Source organism: Mercurialis annua, linkage group LG5 (genome assembly GCF_937616625.2).
Source record: "Mercurialis annua linkage group LG5, ddMerAnnu1.2, whole genome shotgun sequence".
Lineage (NCBI taxonomy): Eukaryota > Viridiplantae > Streptophyta > Magnoliopsida > Malpighiales > Euphorbiaceae > Mercurialis > Mercurialis annua.
The window spans coordinates 42,703,023-42,720,207 of record NC_065574.1 but is presented as its reverse complement, the minus strand read 5'-3'; the positions used below and the strand labels follow the sequence as shown (position 1 = coordinate 42,720,207).

General features: G+C 33.3%; 1 long non-coding RNA gene across 1 annotated transcript; it reads right to left on the bottom strand.

Moving 5' to 3' along the window:
* Nucleotides 1-14,346: 14,346 nt before the first annotated feature.
* On the bottom strand, nt 14,347-16,483 carry LOC126680293 (uncharacterized). The gene is made up of 4 exons (XR_007641088.2): nt 16,296-16,483; nt 16,151-16,202; nt 14,861-14,933; nt 14,347-14,465 (listed from the first exon to the last, which is right to left on the bottom strand). It is a non-coding gene; the product is annotated as an uncharacterized LOC126680293 (long non-coding RNA).
* Between the last annotated feature and the right edge of the window lie 702 nt (nt 16,484-17,185).

Genomic DNA, 17,185 nt, shown 5'->3' with positions numbered 1-17,185 from the left:
TAATTCATCTATAACAATTTTTTTATAAAATTCGAAATGAAATATATAAACTTTCATAATTGAAATATAATTATAGTCACTATTGTATTTTTTTTCCTAATTAACAAAATAAATTGTATAAAATATTATTTCATAAAAGATTTACAATTTATTTTTTTAATTTTTCAAAAATAATTAATTTGTTGAAAAATAAATTTTAAGGACTGAAGTGTAACTTTTATTACATTAAAGAAGTTAAAACATTAACTTTTCCACTCTTTTTTGGCTTATTAGGCATTAGCTTTGACGAAGAAAAAGAAATGTTGACTTTATGGCTTATTTCTATGTCGTTTCCAACCATTTTAATTGTACACTATATCCATTTTGCTTTCATTTGTTTTGCCGTTTGTCCATTTTGCTTTCATTTTTTTGCCGTTTGTCCTTGATGTCGTTTGTTCCTTAGGTTTCATGTATAGTATAATAGATTTTATATCAAAAAGTTTGTTTCTTCACTGTCAAACTGTGTAAAAAAAATATATACCCCTTTTCACTTTAAGAGATTATATTAAATCTGATAATTATAATATTATTTATGATATAGTAAAATTTAATAATTATTTTTATTCAAATTTTTTATTATTTTTTTATTTATGTGTTATATTTTTTAATTAAATAATTAATAATTATCAATATTTAAAAATCCGAGTCAAACCGGTTGAACCGGTCGAACCATAAACCCTCGATGAAGCCGGTTTTCGTTCCGATCCGGTTTTAAAAACATTGGTATATGTATATAATTTACTATTCATTTTCTTTGAATAAAGACAAATTTAGCATACCTTTGTTGAACTTGCAAGTGCAGCTGTTCAATTTGGTATGTTTGTAGGCCATTTTATAATACCATCAACAGCCACTTCTTATTTTTATATTCTTTCACTAATGTCCATAGCCCATACTCATCAACAGCGCTATTGAGCCTTTTTCTTGTAGTGAGCCAACTCACTTAAAAAATCCTCCTTAAGATGCATTTCATTTCTCCAAACTATAATATTTTCATATGCAAGTTTTGCAGCGATGGAGGGTCCAGTGCCCCCAGACCCTATTTTTAAAAAGCAAAATTTTGTGGTAATTGATTCTGACCATCGTTGAACTTTTCAGTTTTTTTTATGGTCAAATTCATATAGAGACCCCTGTTTTTATACTTTTTTTCCGTAAGTTCTTATACTTCATTTTTGTATTATCTGATCCCTCTATTTACCTATTTTTGATTTTTAGGTCCTTTTTGAGTTTTTTCCAGTCCTTTTGTGTGACTGGAGGAAAAAAGATTGTGAGTATAGAGACAGGAGGAAAAAAAATTATAATTAGAGAGACTGAAAAAAACTCAAAAAGGAGCTAAAAATCAAAAATAGGTAAATAGAAGTACCAGAACATACAAAAATGAAGTATAAGGACCTATAGAAAAAAAAGTGTAAAGTACAGGGGCCTTTAAATGGGTTAAGCTTTTTTTTCATTTCAGTCACTAAATTATTATTTTTTTCTTTTCAATCACTGAATTTTTTTTTATTTTGATATTTCAGGCCAATAATACGTAGGTGGCAGCCGGAAATTGACATGCGGCAACCTGATTTTACTAGTTTTACTTTGAAAATTTATCATACATACATAATTTCACTTAAAAAAATGAGTTTTTAGGTCAAATTATGCATATATTGTAAGTTTTTAGGTTAAAAAATTTAATTCCAGCCAGTGGCGGATGCACAGCTTGTAGGGTGGGGTCCATGGACCCCACCATTTTCTTGAAACAATTTTTTTGTTATGTATATAAATTAGTGAATTTTAAAAAATAAAACAAAATAAAATTCTAATGAATTCAAATTTGATGAACCTATATACTGAAAACTAAGATTATAAATTTAACAATAAAATAAGACAATATAGTGTAAAATATTTATTATTTTTATATTTTACATCTAAAATTTACAAATTAAAATTCTCATTAAACACATTGAAAAATTTAGTGAGTTATTTTTTTTTATCTAATGATGCTTATTAAATTTTAAAATTCAAATTTATTGAATTATTTTATAATTTAACCTATGAATATATTTTTATTAAGTTAATTATGTTGAAATATTATAAAAATGAGACTCCTCGGCAGTCGAATTTAATAAATTTCAGTTTTTCAATTATTTTTCTCGATACATGACAATTATAGAAATTAAATTAATTTTATTAGTATCGTTTAGCTAATTTTTTATATTTTTAAATTTTAATTTTTAATATATGGACCCCGCCATATCGGAGTTCTGGATCCACCACTGGTTCCAGCTGCCACCTAAGCATTTTTGGCAGGAAAATAACAAAATGAAAAAAAATAAAAGTTCGGTGATAAAAAAAGAAAAGAAAAATAGTTTAGTAACTGAAATGAAAAAACTCGAAAGTTCAGTAATCATCAGGATCAATTACCCAAGGATTTGAGGTTATTTTAAAGAGTTAATTGCAAATTAATACACAAACTTTACCCCAATTTGCAATTACAACACGAACTTTAAAACTTGGCAAATTGGTACACCGATTTTCATTTTTTGGCGAATTGATACACCAAACTGGAAATACACTAACGTGGACATTGTCATATACTGCCACGTGTTGTTGTATGATTGGTCGGTGTACTAATTTGCCAAAAAAATGAAAGTTGGTGTACTAAATTGCCAAGTTTTAAAGTTCGTGTTGTAATTGCAAATTAGGATAAAGTTCGTGTATTAATTTGCAATTAACCCTATTTTAAATAGTAACCGTAGCAAGGATCTTTATTGTTTTTTTATTTTTTTTATTTTTATATAAATTATGGTTTAAAATTAATAAATTTTAATTTATACAATTGGTAATTCATTATTGATCATTATAATTTAAATTACTCTTACATTAAGTATTTTTAGAAGTAGCAATCTAATAAAAAAATATCTTATATATTAAAGACTAATAAAACTTCAATGTTATTTTAATCATAATTTTTACTAATAGAAATATAATTTAAATTATTTCTATAAATTGAAAACATGCCAATTCCTTAAAACACCCCAATTCTAGTCTAACGTTTTAATATTTTGTATTTTTTTATTTAAATTGTCAATTTTTGACAAATATTTTACTTATAGGATGAAATCATTCAATTAACTAAATGTAAAGATAAAATTAGATTTATTTTCATTCAAAAAAGTACAAATAAGTCCTTTATTTCTAAAAACTAACTAAAAACCATAATCAGATTAAAACTAATTTAAATTTTTAATTCATTTAACTAAATCTAATTAAAATTTAAACATATACAATTAATATATGCTAGACATGAAAAACGTTTTCAAACTTTTTTCAAATGAAAAAGAAGTTAATTAAATATTTTAAGATACAATTAAAACACAAAAGTACGAAATAGATTAAAATTTGTGATTTTTCAACGTCATGGTAGAATTAAAAAGTGATAAGGGACCCACTTTAGTGAACGGATTCCGGGAAGAGTGGAAACAGTTTACTCGTTAGTTAGGAGGTATATATATATAATTTAGTTTTTGTTATCTTCGGATAAAGACAGATATAGCATACCTTTGTTGAATTTGCTAATTGTAGACCATTGGCTAAATCCATCTAGAGACCCTTGTACTATATCATTTTTGTTCAAAAAGTCCCTGTACTATTTTTTTTGTTCTTCAGGTCCCTCTATTTACATAATTTTTGATTTTTAGGTCCTTTTTTAGTTTTTTCCAGTCCCTTTACATATAATTTTTTTGTTTCTCTTGTCCCTCAAAATGACCTAAAAATCGGAATTTTGCCAAGTACAAGGACTTGAAGAACAAAAAAATAGTATAAGGGCTTTTTGAATAAAAATGATATAGTACAAGGGCCTCTAGATAGATTTAGCCTAGACCATTTTATAATAGCATCAACAGCCAACTTTTTATTTCTATATGCTTTCACAAATGTCCATAGCCATACTCATCAACAGCCAAATTTTGTTTGTTTTGATGGACAGATACACCGCAAACTCAATTTAAAAATCATCCTTATATAAGATGCTTTTCATTTCTCTAAACTATAATATGCAAGTTTTGCACCGACCGAGGGTCCACTGCCCCGAGACCATATTTTTGAAAACCAAGGATTTGAGGTCATTTTAAATAATAGCTGTGGTCACTGCGCTGAGGTTGTTTTCATCATTATTATAAATTATGATTTAAAATTAATAAATTAAAATTAAAACAATTGATTTTTTTTGTTAAATGGTAATTATATTAGCTCTAACACAAGGTGTGATAGGTAAAAAAAACATGCGGAATACATCATTACCACCAAAAGGAAAATGTGGGTGGTGATATTTATAGTGAATCACACCCTTACTAATACAAAGGAAAAGTAAATCATTATAGTTTGAAGCTTCATCGCGGAAAATCAACTTGTTCCTAACCTTCCAAATCTCCCAAATGCTAAATAACTAAATTGTTGCCCAAAAATTTTAGTACTCCGAGCTAGCTAAAGCCATCCATTGATTAAAAAAGCTAGCTAAATCACCCGGCATAATCCAAGCCACAATACCAATCCGAGTTAAAAGAATCGGACCAAAACTTCCAAGCTAGAGGGTAAAAGAGAATGATATGAAGCGAAGATTCGACCTCAGCGCAGTGACCACCAAGCTGCTGATTACGATCCAAAATCCGACGCTGAACAAGAAATTCCTTTGAAGCAATCCGACCACGATAAAGAAGCCATGTAAAGAACTGAAGCCTAGGCGGGATTTTTTGATTCCAAACCTTCTTTAGAAAACTGATCTGCGGCACCTGAACAGCAGCTGAAATCTGCAACTTGAAGAAACCAGCTGTTATGAACTTTCTGCCGCACCAGTAAACGCTCTTCTGCTGGTCGTTGAAGACAACCGAAAGAAGCTTCTGCATGAGACGCTGAAAAGACTCCGACTCCCCCAATCTCAGTCGTCGTTTCCATCTGAAATTCCACCTCAGCGGACCATTAACATCCACAGCTCCCATGTCTGAAACAGTAACATTTAGCTGAATACATATCTGTACAAATTCTGAAAATCCATGCGTAAGGAGCTTGATTATGAAGCCACAAATCACGCCAAAATACAATATCCGAACCATTCCCCAGTCTGAAACTAACATTAGAGCAAAAAACATTCCAAATATCTTCGTTAGCAACGCAGTACTTCCGAACACCTTTCCAAAAATGAGATAAATGCCGATTATTAGGGTTCATCAAATCATTCCAAGAATGAAAATTAGAACTAGCTCGATTAATTAAGAACCACAAAGAACCTCCATCGCACGTTAGAAGCTTCCACACCCATTTAAGAAGTAAACTTTGATTTCGAAGCCTAAGAGATGGAATATTCAGCCCTCCGAAACAAATAGGCAAACAAATATCATTCCAAGCTACTTTACAAATATCCCTCGATTCAGCCGATCCCGACCAGAGAAAATTTCTCATAAGTTTATCCATTGATATTAAGACCCCTGAAGGAATGGCAAAACAACACATAGAATATACAGGCAAACTGCACAGGACGGACTTTATCGACACTAATCTGCCAGATGGAGATAAAAGATTACCTTTCCAAAGAGCCAAATGAGAGGAAAAACTTTGAACTATTGGATTAAAATGAGACACCGCCAAGCTTCTCCGAGAAAGACGGAGACCCAAATAGGACTTCCTTGTCTATCTTACAATTAAGAATAGAAGCAGCAGAAGCTAAATCATGATCAGACACATTCAAACCAATAATAGAACTCTTCGCATAATTAATACCCAAACCAGAAACTATCTCAAAGCATAGAAGAATGCGGAGAAGATTGTGAACCATAGATAAATCATTCGGGAGGAACAAAAGAGTGTCATCTGCGAACTGCAGCAGAGACAAAGAATCATGACAACCATTAATAGAAACTCCTTCGATCAGCCCCAAATCCTTCGCTTTATCAAAAATGATTTTAAAACCCTCTGCTGCAATAACGAAAAGCATAAGAGAAAGGGGATCGCCTTGCCTAACGCCCTTTTCCATGAAGAAATTGTCTGAAGGAGAGCCATTAACCAAAACCGACATTTGGGAGGAATTTAAGAGGCCAGTAATCCAATTAATCCATGTAGAATTAAAATTCATTCTCTGCATTACCTCCATGATAAACAACCAAGAACACTATCAAATGCTTTCTGAAAGTCGAGCTTAATAATGAAAATAGGGTCTTTGCGCTGAATTGAAAGGTGAATAACCTCTGAAGCAATCGAGTGGCAGTTATGAATATTTCTTAATGAAGCCAAATTGATTATCTGAAATGATCTTGGGAAGATAAGGGGCAAGCCTATTTGCAAGGATCTTAGATAGCATCTTGAAAATTCCATTAATAAGACCAATGGGTTGATAGTCTTTTAAGTCACTAGCTCCTTTCAATTTCGGAATAAGGATCAAGAAAGTCGTATTCAGTCCCGAAGGAAAAGTACCCGAATTATAAAATAATTAATCAGCGGAAAAATGTCATCCTGAAGAATGTGTCATGCTCATTTATAGAAAAACATATTAAAAACATAATTGATTTTTGGCTAAATGGTGGTTTTAGTCATTGAATTCGTATGTATTAAATCTACTGATTCCTAAACTTATATTTTAACTGTTTTAAATTGATTTTTGATTTTAATTTACGAAATTGATTTCGACTTATTAATAAGCGAATTAAATAATAATGTTATTTATAATTTGAAATTACTTTGGGCATTAATATTTTAAGTCCAAATTAAATATTAATTTTATTATAGTTTATATATGATTTTATAATTGACTATTCTAAATGAGAATTTGGGGATTTTATTTAATTTTAAAGTTGTCAAAATTAGTTATATTATTTTAAGACCTAAAAATAATATTCGTGTTATTTAAAAATTAAATTAATAATTATTATTTAATTGTTAAATTGAATTTTTGGCTTAGAATGTCTTTGGAATTAAATTTATATTTTTGCTTTATTTTGTTATTTAATTATTTGAGATATTTGCCGGTAATATTTAATTACTTGGGTTTCAAGCTATTGAGTTCTATATTGATATTAATTAATATTTTATTTAATATTAATTATAAACTGTGGTTTATAATTCTGGAATATCAGTTGGGTCGGTTTGGACTTGGGTCACCGACATGTGGGTTTAGTTTGGTAGTTTTGAAAAACTCGGCTAACCCACTATTTGAGGAATTGATTTTATTTATCATTTAAATATTATTTTAATAATATTTTCGGATTGGATTTAAGTGTGAACTCAATAGTCTTGATTTATTTACGACATTAAAATTTAATTGAGATTGTGTTTCTCGGTGATTTTATCTGGCTTATTAATTGTGCTAGTCCTACGTGGTGTCTAATATTCTTAGAGTTGGGGGTTGGAGCGATTTTAACGCATGATTTATTTTTAGACTCTTCGACTACTCGCGCTCCGGAGTCGAACCAGGGTTTGCTGTTTGCCGAAGTTTCACGTGGATAAGCAAGCAGTGAGTTTGTAGTGCTATTTACCGCTTTATTAAGTACCGCAATTTATTTTAGTTTTATAAATGTTTTTGAACTGTTTTTACGGATTATGGATCTGGATTGAAACGAGCTACTCGATAGGCTTGTGTCGAGACTGTGTGCACCGGTAAGTACTCTGGGAAACGACAGACTAAAGTCTTGCTTACGCTGGTGTATATATATATATATATATATATATATATATATATATATATATATATATATGACGAGAATTTGTTCCCGTCCACTCTGGGTTTATCAGTATGCTATGTCATACTTACGCTGGGATCATTTCAATACTGTTTTTCCATAATCATACTATATTAGTATAAACTGTTTTGATTTAAGGATTTTAAACTTAATAAATATAAATAGTATTGCGAACTCATCTCAGTATATCTGACCCCGTTGTTTTCCCAAATTTTCCAGGTTTATGATTTGAAAGCTGGTCCACTCCGATTCTTTTGATTCCTCGGAGGTTTTTAAGTTATTTAAATTAGTTTCTGTTTTCGAACTCTTAGACCGCAGTAGAACTAGTTTATTAATTATAGTTGATATTACACTTGGGATTGTCGATATATTCGATTATTTATATTTGACATGATTACTCTGGGTTACGACATTGTTATATATAAGGCATGCTGTTGAACATTTAAGATATTTAAGTTATTTATATTAGAACTGTAATATAAATTGCTAGACCTAGGTTGGAGTTTCGGTTGCCCCCAAGCAGTTTTCTGCAGGTTTAAATGTTTATTTAATTTCCGCGAGGCTTGCTACGGGTTTTGGTACAACCATACCCATACCCTAGCGCTGGTCACGATTCATGAAATTGGGTCGTGACAAATATATCCTATGGAGTGCTATCGAATCTTGAGATGAGAATAAAATGAATATGTCCAGTAAATAAATCTGGTAACTAATAAGCCAAGAACACGAGTGTCGCGGAGGTCCACAAACCCGGTTTTTTGGTCTGATGCACGATAATCTTACCCATAAGCGAGTAAGGTTATCTAGTCGGTATAAAAGACATTTTCTAGTTCAACTAGGTGGCGACTCCATTTTTAAAACCATTTCCAGATTCAAGAAGTCAGTCATAAGTCTAGGAGAGCGGCTCCCCGAAACTCTCGCTCTGCTCACACTTATTTTAAGATAATGTTCACTTCATTGTGGGTAATGGACATGGCATTCGTTTTTGGCATGAAAAATAGTCAAGAAACCAGCTTGATCCTCTTTCGGTTGGCTATCCTCATTTGTTTCATTTTTCTCTTCATCTTTATTCAATGCTGGCAAACTTAGCTCAAACTATTACTTTACGAAATGGCCTGTTATGGAAATTGAGATGGAGAAGAAGAAGAAGATTGCGGATAGGAGAGATATCTGATCTGAAAATTTTATTTGTGCAAATTGGATATGTTACTTCTCTTTTTGATCAGAGGGACAAAGCCTTATGGTGTAACTCTTGTAATGATTATTATGCAGCAGCTTTCAGCAGGTGCAGAATGGAATAAGGTACTCGATGAGAAAACCCCTTTCTTCTTAGACTGACCCAGAATCATAAAGTTCCTCCTCGTTTGCAATTCTTTACTTGGCTTATTTATAAAGATTGAATAGCATCAAAAGGTTTTCTTTATGAAAGACGCTTATTAAAGGAGAAATAGCTCGACTGCTTACTATGTTCAACAACAGAAATTGATGGCAATCATGTGGTTATTCATTGTTACAAAGCTTGGTTATTATGGTGTTATTTACTCCGAAAGTTAGTAGTTGTAGCTTGGTATATTCCGGCTGATACGGGGAGTTTCTACTTTCAATGGACGGATCCAGCTAAGTTCAAATTCAGAGACTTTTGGAGCACAATTTGGTTTTTCAGCATATCAGAACTATGGAAAGCAAGGAACGAGATAAGTTTTCAACAGAAGACAACAAATTATGAGGATTTATTTTTTAATATGCATTGTGAAGAGTGTGAATCATTATAAATTTCACAATCATAATTTTAATTATAGTGCAAATTAAGTATGTCGAGGTATAGCTTTCTTCTCTAAAAGGTAATTGCCTTTTTTTGGACCTATCACATCTTGTGGCAGAGCCAACGTGATAATCATTTATAAAAAAACAAAATGGACATTATTTTTTGTTATAATTATTTCTGATGAGTTTGAAATACATACGTCATGTAATGGCCATTGGAGTTGAATCCAAGCATCCTACAATAGCAAATCAGAATCAAATCTCATCATAAAATTAAGAAATGAATAAACTATTATTATTGAATTACCCAATGCGGATGGCCATGTTCATTATTTAAGATAGCCACAAACCTAACAATTTTTTAAATTGGAACAATTAAATAATAATGTGCGCATCTTCATTGGATAATTAAATAATAATTATGGGCACACAAATTATGTGCTTATGTGGAATTGGACCAAAGGTAGAACACCATGATAATAATTGATGCCTAATTCACTTAAGATTAGTAAGGATTCGAAACAGAGCAAGCCAAACAAAAGAAACAATCGGCCTAGCTGTGTCAAACAAACCCCACGTTTAGTCATACATAAATTTATGCATTTTAGGTAAGGAAAAAGGGTTAGTAGATGATAGAATAGGCCACATTATTTAGAACCTATAATTGGAAGATGCAAGCATTTTAATTTGCATCTAATATCACAAAAACGTTATAAACTTCAACGTCTCTTTCATTTTTGATTTAAAAAATTTAATTGGTATATTGGTGCAATAACAATTCATCAAAATTAAAAATGGTGCATAAATAGGTGGGCCGATACATTTGTTGGATTTTTCATTTACCAAGAAATATATAATATAAAAAATCTAGATCAGTTAACAAATGAATTAAATCATGATTAATTGAAATTCAAAATTATATATTTTTTTGAAAATATGCAAAAAACGGATCATATAAATATTACGGAAATGATATTTTTCAACTTAAATAAAAAAATTATTAAACACAAAATATTATAAAAAATAAAAAATTATTATTATATATTTAACAGGCCATTTCAATATCACAAACGTTATATAGTTTTAATTGAAATAAAAATAAATTATAATAATTTACTATTAGATAAAATATCAAATTGAATATTTTAATTGATATTTAATTTGATTAATAATTCATATAAATTCCGCCCACGTGTGTACATATGCCTAAATACCAGTACTAGTATATAAAAGCATGGACGTAGGGGGTATACACTTTTACGCCAATACAGTTAATATTATTTTAATTATTAATAAAATTAATCAGTGTAATAAATAATTCTATTCCAACTGATACGATATTAAACCAAATAAATTATTCATAAAATGGGGACGTGTTCATATTAATAATAACATCAATAAAATTAATAATTTTAATTTAACTTATTAAACGTTACATAATCCAATCAAAACGTTACTGAATCTTTAACTGATTTTATATATATTATAAATAAATCACTATTAATAATTAAAATCGTTTCAAAATTTAACTAATTAGATTTAGTGATTAATTCATTAATGGATACTGAAACCTACCATAAATACTATGGAGTCGAGTCGCAGGATATCCACTCTCAGACGATATCGAACTCCCGCCCAAAGGGCTAAACAAGACGAAACCGGTGGCCGAATCTATGAGATCCGCCTCGACTGGAATATATTCTCGATCACAAGGATAAAACCGTATTCCTGAGGACTCGGACAAAGCACATCGACCCTGGAATTCAGATAGATCACCAGATCTGCAATGATTCTCGAATATCTTTCCTATTTGGATACAAACTCCAACTTAAGAAGATAACATCTAACTTAGGAAGACGAGACTATTAAAGAAGACGTTCCTAAATAGGACTCATGTCTGCATAAGTAATTATACTCCTAATTAGGGCCAAGCCCTACTAAATAGAATTCACTTTCCTATTCCAACTCTACAAGGTATACATTCGACTACTATATAAAGAGTTTGAGGTATGCCTAAATACAAAACTACATTAGCCTAAACTGACTTTAGCATCGGAGAGTTAATCGGACAATCAGCGTCCGGTTAGCTTCTACCCTGTTTTACAGGTTAAATCACCGGATCAGAAAGTAGACTCCATCAATTGGCGCCGTCTATGGGAAAAGCTTGAAAACTTCAAACTTGAAGGAGCTTTTATGAACTCAAACAAATTCTATTGAAGAAGATGACTTCTGACGAAACAAACCACAAAGACAAAGAACTGATGGATCCCAAGACCCATCAACACACACTGGAGGTGATCACCATCACTAGAGACGGTACCCATAGCACTGCTGGAGAGAGTAACACCGGAGAAACATCCTTCTCCACTCCCCAATATCAAACTAACCCAATAAGGGGAAGCAACCCTATTGCGTTCTCTAACCTAGGAGCCAACGATGAGCAAACGCCAGGCATGGCAACACCGGAGATATACAACAAAATTCTAAAAAACGTATTGGAAGTCGTCTAAACAAATTTGGACAGATTGGCTAACGAAGCCAAACGAACAAACGGCAACCATGACGAAACCATGAAAATTATGAGGAAGAATTTCAACCCATCTCCTGCCCGACGAAGACACATGACAGAAAACACAAATCCAAATCATCAAGAACCAACCAGAGGAAGGAACGAAGGAAGGAATGAACGAAGGAAGGAACGAGAGGAGAAACGAAGGAGAAGAAAATTCGGAAAATCAAGAGCACAGAAAAGACGACTCTAAAGAAGATAATCTGAGGGATGCAGCCAGAAACGGAGAAAATGAAGATGATGCCCAAAGTGGACTTAACTTTAAGAGAGATGAACGAAGAGACAAAGAAATCGAGGACGCACCACCAAAAACAAGAGACAAGAGAAAGATATTGGAAAAGCTCAATCAATGAAGAAGAACCAGGACCGCGAAGACGAGTCCTCGGAATCACCCCAAAAAATCAAAGCCACATATGTTGCTGATGAAGATTTGGAGGAGAAGATTGCCAAAGCACTGAAGAAGCTGAAGTCCAAAGAGCTAGATATAGACGACCTGAGGCTGAAAGGTTTGCCTTTATCAACTAATCCTGAAAGAAACAATCCCCTACAACATGAAATTACCCACCTTGCCAACTTTCAATGGAGAAGGAGATCTGAGGGACCATACGTCCAGATTCACCGCAACTATGGGTCTCTTAAGCGTCTCGGACACAATTTTGTGTCGACTATTCCCGACCACCCTCACAGGAACTGCTCAGAGATGGTATAATAAACTCAAGCCAAGGTCGATCAAGAGCTTTGCCTCTTTGTCGATGAAATTCCTCAATAGATACCTCACCAGTATACCAGCTAAAACGACCACCAGCATCCTGAGGTCGTGCATTCAAGAAGAAGGAGAAACGCTAAGGAGTTACATCGAACGATTCAACAAACAATCTATGAAGATAGACAATTTGAACGTCAATATGGCATCAAAAGCGCTAAGAAAAGGAACGCGATTCTCGAACTTGATGGGCATAGTCCAAAAATACTTCAAGCTGGATGAAGGTCGCAGAGCTATTCGAGGAAAAGAGGCGAAAGGGAAGGACTCGAAAGAGAAACCAAAGGAAAAGTCAAAATAAAAATCGAAGGATAGGCGGTCAAGGCCTGAAGAAAGCAGGTGCTTCGCCCTTAGGGAAGGTACGAACCAAGGTATGATCCCGAGATGACGAACCCAATTACACACCGCTGAACACCAGTCGAACCTACGTCCTCATGTGGATTAAGGAGAATGTAAAAATTGTGGTATGGCCACCAAATATGAAAGCTGAGATCAGAGACACCAAAAAATTCTGCAAATTTCATGATGAACACGGACACGAACCATACGAGTGCAGAGATTTAAAAGTAGAGATAAAAAGAATGATAGACGCAGGCAAACTAAGGAAGTTCATATCCCACAAAACAAAAAGCAGTGACAAGGGAGAAAAGAGGAGCAGGGACGACAAGGGAAAATTAAAGAAATAAGAAAGGCCATCCAAGATCCTAGGAACGATACACGTAATTAATGGAGGAGGACATAGCAGTTCAACCATTCGGAGAAAGCAGAGGAGAGAAGTGCTGAACATCATAGAGACACACATGCCACCAGTGATTTTTTATGTCTAGGATTATGAACATGTGAAAGCACCCCATAACGACGCTCTTGTGGTAACTACCATCATTGAAATTGGAACATGGAGCAAATCCTTATAGACAAGGGAAGCGCTGTGAACCTCATGACAAATGCTGCGTAGAAAATGTTAGGAGGGACCGCGGCAAGACTACGCCGAGTTCCGATTCCATTATCCGGAATCGGAGGGCCTTTTATCAATCCACTTGGCGCTGTGACTCTGGAGGTTATAATCAGCCAAGAAAGGAGAATCAACAAAAAGGTCATGTCCCTGTTCAATATAGTGGATATGGAGCTGACATACAATGCAATTATCGGAAGACCCTTCCTCCATGATTTAGCTGCGGTCACCAGCATAAGAGCACTAGCCATGAAAGTGTGTCACGACCCAATTTCATGAATCGTGACCGGCGCTAGGGTATGGGTATGGTCGTACCAAAACCCGTAGCAAGCCTTGCGGAAAACAATCAAACATATAAACCTGCAGAACACTGCTCGGGGGCAACCGAGACTCCAACCTAATTCTAGCAATTTATATTACAGTTCTAATATAAATAACTTCATATCTGAAATGCTCAACAGCATGCCTTAAATATAATAATAAAATAATACAGAGTAAACATGCCAATAATAAACAATTGGACAACCGACAATCCCAATGTGCAATAACCAAAGTAATATATAAACTAGTCCTACTGCGGTCTAAGAGTTCAAAAACAGTAGCTAGTTTAAATAACATAAAACCTCCGAGGAATCAAAAGAATCGGAGTGGACCAGCTTTCAAATCATAAACCTGGAAAATTTGGGAAAACAACGGGGTCAGATATACTGAGATGAGTTCGCAATACTATTTACATTTATTAAGTTTAAACCCCTTAAATCAAAACATTTTATACTAATATAGTATGATTATGGAAAACAGTATTGAAATGATTCCAGCGTAAGTATGACATAGCATACTGATAAACCCAGAGTGGACGGGAACATATCCTCGTCATATACCAGCGTAAGCAAGACATTAGTCTGCCGATCCCAGAGTACTTACCGGTGCACACAGTCTCGATACAAGCCTATCGAGTAGCTCGTTTCAATCCAGATCCGTAATCGCTTAAAACAGTTCAAAAGAATTTATAATACTAAAATAAATTGCGGTACTTAATAAAGCGGTAAATAGCACTACAAACTCACTGCTTGCTATCCACGTGAATCTTGGCAAACAGCTAACCCTGCGTAGACTCCGAAGCACGAGCAGTTGACGGGTCTAAAACAATATATAAGTTAAAATCTGAACAACCCCTAACTCTAAGATCACTAGACACCATATAGGACTAGCATCTCAAACACAACCAAAGAACAATATCCGAAACACAAGTAATCCCAAAGTCAAGGTACAGAGACATCCAACCAATTCAATAACCAGTTAAGCTTAGGTGAGTTCTCGATGAAAACAAACCACAATAATTATTAATTTAGATATCATCTTTTGAAATCCAAAGAAAATCCCAGAGTAGTGTGTTAGCCATATATCCAATATATGCTTAACACAATATGTCGGGCGACACAAGTCTAACCCGACCCAAACTTAAACCAGAGTAAATATCCAGAGTTAAATCCTTAAAACAAAACATCGATTTGAAATTTGAGAACTCATCACAAACTTAACCAAAACCACAAAACTACAAACGACAACATGCCAATAAATTGTCAACACTTGACAATTTCCACCCGGAGTTCATACACCTCAATAACACCCTATATGCCATTTCAAATATGCTACCAAGCACTTTAAAACAAGTAAACTCAACTATGAAAATATCCTTGAAATAGCCTTAAAAACCATCGCCACTTATATGTCATAACAACGATTTAAAACTAACAACTCAAAGCTTCTTAGTATCTTATATTAATTCAACATGGTTTTAAATAATACATTTCCAATCCTTTGCTTTTGATAACAAACATCTTAAATAAGCTTTAACATCTAGTAAAAACATTAGTTAAATCTTTAACCCAACAACACCCAAAGTAGTATCTCCCATTTCTTATAACGCATTTTAAAAATAATTTCCAGCAAAGCTAATCAATTTAAAACAACGATTTAATATTAACAAAACCCTCTTAACACCTTAATTAAGCAATAGCCAATGATTGCAAAACCACCCTATGTATTGTTCTTTAACTAATCACCTATCATCCAATAGAGTTATGTTTTCAGACTTTAATATGACCAAGAACATAATTAATAGCTAAAGAACATCGCTATTTGATACACCTTTCAATAAGAATGAACAATCCAATCAACCCAAAGTATAATTTACATTCATAAGCCAATTACAATACCAAATCCATATTTCCAGATTTAACATTAAAAGCAAAACAGAAAATAAATCACAACACCCTACAAATAGATGTAGCACAACAATCTACCAATACAACACATAAAACTATCATAAAATCAATATAAAAGGTGATACATACCTCTTGAACGATCAAAAGAAGAAAACCCAGAAATGATATAATCCAACTCAGCCTACACCAATATATAACGAGGTCTAGAGGGTTTAGAATAGCTAGAATTGAAGAACAAGAGATAAAACCACAAAGGAATGATACAAACACTTACCAAGGATTAAAATTGAGATGAAAGTTGATAGGAATGAGTTAGAATATGACTCCAGCCGTTTTAGGGTTTTAAAAGTCGAAGGAAAAGAGTTTAGGTCGAATAAGGGGTCTTTAAATAGAAAAACAGCGAACTGAACAGTGCAAGTTCGCGCCCGCTAAGTATAGTTCGCACCCGCGAACTTCAACAGCATTAGTTAGCGACCGCTAAATGTAGTTCGCACCCGCGAACTCAATAAAAACACAATCCGATCGTCCAGATTTTAGTAAATCCTCTCAGGAACAACATATCCAAACGGCGGCCCGATCTGACGGTGCAATTGGGAGATATGGACATTTTACTAAGGCATGTCATATCAGGAAAACAGATAAACACTTATTCAATAAGGCTCAGAACCTAATCAAAACAACACATCGAAGGTTATGAAAACCAGACCATGGTTTCAAGGGACCAAACCACCAAGGAACAACCCGCAACACATCGAAAAAATCATCGGAACAAGCCGGAAAAACACGGGGTATTACATTCTCCCCAACTTATATAAAATTCGTCCTCGAATTTAAAACATAAAAAACAACCCATGTAAAACATAACATAATATTACATAAAAGCCAAACAATAAAAAAAAACGCACATCACCAACGGAAAAATGCATAAACAAGATACCCCAAGTAATCAATGAAGGTAAAAAGTAACAATTCAACAAAACGAGTTTTGTCTCCCAAGTACATTTCTCAAATGAGTGATCAACCCAACTGGACCATAGCAATACCTTTACTCATCAACTTATGCACTTGCATAAACACAACTTAACAAGTTGTACCTCAAAAGATAACTCAAAACACCACTTACATAAATCAACAAACTCAAATCGACACAACGCACATGTGCGC